A 5,438-nucleotide genomic window follows, 5' to 3' on the forward strand; every position below is an offset into this window, starting at 1 on the left:
ACTACAGGTTATTACATGAAATCAAAAATGTTTATTCCAAGTAGCTTAAATTTCATAACGTTATATATTTATATATAGTTATTATGTTTATTATGTTGACCATCCACTCATGCCTGCCTAGCAACACAGAAGCCACATCAACTTTATATTAGATGGTGGTGTGCAGTTGCAAATAGAACACACAAGTCACTAACTTGAGGAAATTTACGGTTACACTAAATAATGACTCCAACACTGAGATTCCAGATGAACACGTATATTTAATTTATTTTTTACTTATAAAAATACAACATATCATATGTTTTATTATTTCCATTAATAATTCTTCCACAATACTCATTATTTGTTATTCTTAGTACATTCTTGATCAACATATGATGAATAATACTCAGACATATTATAATTACTAGTTTCTTTTATGCAGTTTATTCTAATTACTTAACTACATCAGTTAATTGAGAGAAGTAGTAACTTACATCAAAGATGAGGAAGTGTTCTGGCCTTGGTGTAAAATGAACAATGTCAGTATTTTGAACTTGGAGAAAATCTAATGAAAAATTTTTTCTTTGTTTCTGGGGACTCCCACTGCTGAAATAGCATTTACTTTCAGCCCCAAGAGAGACTTTTTTAGCTCTAAACATGGCACGTTATTTGATGTTGAGCTACCTAATTAAAAGTTAAACACATGGCACATGATGATATGGTACTTACTTAAAGGTGAGATACCTGATCAACAAATCAGTTAAAAGCCAGTCACCTGATGTTACTTGACAGACTACTCAACTAAAAACTAGCACTATCATCAATGTTTTGAGATCAAAAACGAGAGTTTTATTTTGCATTAAATGCAAAGTAAATTTTCCTTATGATAAATTGTACTTTTTGTTAAGAACAAGCAAAAAAATGTATAATGTAAGTATGGTACTTTCAGAACACTTTTTTTGGTGTTTTATTGCTGTTCAAGTAAACTTAAAATTATTTTCCCCATTGAATGTAATGTATCAGGAGAAAGCTAGTAACATCAATCATAATATAATATCCTATACAATTGAACATTACAACCATACAGAACTAATACATGGAAACAGTAAAATATAAAGGTTTAATGTATATTATCAAGTTGAATTTTGAGAAAACTCTTGTGCAACATACTGATGTAAATGCATATTATTAAGTTGAATTTTGAAAAAACTCTTGTGCAACATACTGATGTAAATGCATTCCCTCAAAAAAATATATTTAGTCATATTTGTCAAACAACCCAAAGAGATTAGATGTTAAGTTATTAATTAGTATAGATGCAATGGTGTTTTTTATATTGGTTTTAGTTGTTGTGTAAGTAGGGGTTATTTGATTTTTGCCTTTATTTATAATTGTTTTCCTACTCATCCAATCAGATCAGCAGAAATACTTGTTGAGTTTTTTTTATTTTTTATTTTATTTTTTGCTGGAATGACTCCTGTTCCATGAATGTATTCTGAATATCTCCTCATAAATTACTGTTCTGTATATTTAGAATCATCAGTTAAGTATACCACAGTTATAAACATTTATTATAAAATCTCCTAAACTTAGACATCATTGTGACCTATTCCACAACTACAAATAAAAGTTCAGACGCTCTTCAGTGAATTGAATAGCTGCCACTAAGTCCAGATCTTATCCTCATGGAATAACCTGTTAGTTGCTGGACTACATACTAAATTAAAGTATGAGATTTGCAAAATAAAGCTTTTAGAAACATTTTCAGGAACGATAAAATAAAATCACATATAGTTTGTTAAAATACCTAGTTTATATTTTATTAAGAAAAACCAACAAGCATTTCATCAAATATCTTAATAGCGATTGACTCACAAAAGAATTTACCAACATTTGAGTGTCCTGACTACTACTTCTACAATGCTGTTGACCAGACTTGATTTTCAAAAAATGTTTAGTTATTTCATTTAGGTATTAAATGTGACGTTTGGATGTACTATGGGGTCGGGGTGGTAATGCTTGACCCGTCCTTTTTGGTATTTACATTGGTAGAGGTATTTCGTAAAATTCTGACATCAAACAACTCAATCATCTTTTGAGTCAACTAAATTTCTTACTGTCTTCTCACCAATCCCATAAGGCATCCTTGAAAGTCTCTCCAATGACTACTCCTCGTGCCAGATCATCACCGAGAAAATTGAAAGAAATTATAAACAAATCAATAATTATAAAAATGCAATTCTAACTGAGCTACAGTACCGAACAGGTGATAATTATTCCTTTAGATCATTCTAGTCTGTTAATGTAAAATTAGGGAAGATTATGTCCCTCTGGAAAATGTTATAAGAAATTTACAATTCTACGTTTAATAATAAAAATAATACATATATAAAACTCATCCTTAATACCATTATTTATCCTTAATACAAGCTTAACAGGAGTCACTAAAGGCTAACCAGTTTAAAGTTCGACTTTAAATACAGTTACAAATAAAAGTCGATTTACTTAAGGTATGCAGTCGTGACTAAAGTACACAAGTAATTAAGTCAAGGAAGTTTATAACGAGAATAAAGAATGAGCTTTGAACTGGTGTTCAAAAACACAAATAAAACTATATTAAAATAATAAGAAAGAACATGTACAGACTGGATATGATTTACTGATATCTAATAAAACCTCTTTAATAATGAAAGAACAAAAACACACTAGTAATGATCTACTGAAGTTTAAAATCCTTTTACTCATTAAAGAACATTTACAGACTAGATATGATTTACTGAATTCTTAAAACCTCTTTACAAATGACTAGTTATGAACAACTAAGATCTGAAACCCTCTTTACTAATTAAAGAACACGTACAAACTGTTTATGATATACAAAAGTTTAAAACCCCTTTACAAAATAAAGAACATGTATAGATTAGTTATGAACTGCTAAAATCTAAAACCTCTTTACTAATGAAAGAACATGTACAGAAAAGTTATAATCTATTTATTATTGGTTATCGAAACTTGGCTTCTTTAGTTGAAAGCAAAACTAAACTTTGCCAAAATATTTGGCATCAGTAGTATTTTAATGATATCGTTTAGCTTGTTGAAACGTCTGACGCAACGTTACTGATATATATTTTAATATCGATGTCTGTTTTAGTTAAATATATTTATAAATGTATATAACTTGGTGCTAAATGTGTAAAAATTCCTCCTACTATTCAATGTGAATGTTCTGTAGTTGAATGGTTTATAATGTTTGAATCTATAAACGTTCCTTGTCAAATATCTGTTCCTGATATAAATTCTCCTGAACCAAACAAATTAACACGGTTACCCACTGGGTCGAGTACTTCATTTATTTAAAACAAAGAAGAACGCCCCCCTCATTTAAACGGACGCGTATCTTTTCTATTTTCCAAACAATATCATTACTATTTCCACAAACATGCATGTATTATTGGTTTAATACAATTTTGGTTTATATTTATAGGCGTGAGGAGAATTTCTTAACTTTAGGCAAAGATATAGACGAAACATCAATGTTGATTTTTACAACCGACAATTTTCTTCAATGTTAGTGAAGACTTGGAAATATTATTGATATAACAGTAAATTTATCAATCTATAATAATAGACGTGTTTTTACTCAGTTTTACTTGTAACTAAATCATGAGGTCTTAGCTGCACTAATGCATTCTAATATGACCATGATATGATGTATACACACAGTCAGGAATATACAACTTCAAACTGTACTACAGTGAGATTCAAGTGAAAGATTAACAGTCTAATGAATCATTTTCTAGTTTGGTGTCTAAGTGAAGGTTTTGTCTCATTTATGATGCTTTGGGTAGACAAACAAACGTGAGTGGCAGTTGTATTTTTAAGTATCTGTCATTGTTGATTTTAGCGTGCATATGTGTATTATCCCTATTAAGTACCTTGGTCATCTCTACATATAGTCTACTGGCTCTATGATATTAGTCTAATATAGTTGGTTCAATTTCTCAGTTGTAGTTTGAATATCTTTACTGTCGATTTCGTAACCTACGACTAATTTGATTTGTAGTTGATTAATTATCACCAAAACCTTCTCTTAAGATCCAAGCTCGACAGCTACATTAGGTAACGTGTAAGTAACGTAAATTAGTGCTTAAGTGTGCATACACATTTCATATCTTCACATTGCATCTGACTATTCAAGTACTCTTGTAATATTGAAGTAATTACGCTGATTATGGTTCTGTTCATCAGATAAAACCAGAGTTGTTTGATGCCGGACTTGAAGGTACAGGTTATTTACGTCCATGCTTAACTTAAAGTTGTGGTCATTAATATTTTTCCAAAATGGAAACATGTGGATTACGAGAGGCTCTTGTCTCGTCATGACCTCTTGGGGTAAGCTCATATTTTCCACAGATATTAGCACATTTCATTGTCTTTGATACACGTAGATGGTTTACTTTAGTTATTCATCATGGTTTCTTACAGTGTGTTTGATTTGCATTATCAACTGGTACTGTAATGTTTACATTTCCTTGAAATTTCAAGTTTATGACATTTTCTACATTTTTCATGTTTTGGTACTCTTTGTAACTTTTCTGTCCACTCAATAAAAGGCAAGGAAAGAAGCTCCAGGAATATATAGATAGATATATAAAACGCTGACTTTAAGCCATATTTGAATCATTTGTTATTATAAGCTATATTTTTCTTTTATCTTTTTAAGAACTCATTGGCGAGAATTTAAACGTTTAATTTGTAGCTTTTTTCAACGAATAATGAAGAAAAATAATTCCTGACAGAAATTCCGCAACAGTCATTTACAAATATAGAGAAAAAAAACAACAGCAACACAAACTGTTACATCACACTACGTTGTAACTCTTTGAAGATAAGTTGATGGTGACTTGTACTTGTTTCAGCGTTATGTCTACAGATTTACAGCATGAAAAATCGGGTTTCGATGCTTCTGGTGGGCACAGCACAGATAAGCAATTGTGTAGCTATGTGTTTAATTGCAAATAAGTAAACAAAGAATTGCATTGAACTCAAACCATGTTTAAGAAAATAAGAGATTCCATTTCCTATGGGAGTATTCAATGTGTGAAGCTTCTACTGTCACAGCAAATGGTGTTGTTTATAAATATAATTCCAAGTTTTCCAGCTAAATTACACGAACAGTTCATTTGAATTTAAAACATAATAAATATAAAACAAAATTAATCTTACTGCTTTCATGTTACACTCATTTATTATTTTTATAACGGTTTTTTATACTCGAGAGCTCTAAAAACGAAATTTCTGCACACTACCAACTTGTCTTAATAGAGAATTACACTAAACATATAATAATTTACGAGTGCACCTACAGTAAAGTACAACAGAGGCAATAGGCTGATATCAACCTTCGTGTCACTTCATTCCTCAGTAAAACAACAACAACAGCATTTAGTTCCAAG

At 30.4% G+C, this 5,438-nt stretch overlaps 1 long non-coding RNA gene across 1 annotated transcript; it reads right to left on the reverse strand.

Moving 5' to 3' along the window:
• Positions 1–240: 240 nt before the first annotated feature.
• On the reverse strand, positions 241–2,974 carry LOC143254940 (uncharacterized). The gene is made up of 2 exons (XR_013030377.1): positions 2,391–2,974; positions 241–2,147 (listed from the first exon to the last, which is right to left on the reverse strand). It is a non-coding gene; the product is annotated as an uncharacterized LOC143254940 (long non-coding RNA).
• Between the last annotated feature and the right edge of the window lie 2,464 nt (positions 2,975–5,438).

The sequence above is a fragment of the Tachypleus tridentatus genome, chromosome 7 (genome assembly GCF_004210375.1).
Source record: "Tachypleus tridentatus isolate NWPU-2018 chromosome 7, ASM421037v1, whole genome shotgun sequence".
NCBI lineage: Eukaryota > Metazoa > Arthropoda > Merostomata > Xiphosura > Limulidae > Tachypleus > Tachypleus tridentatus.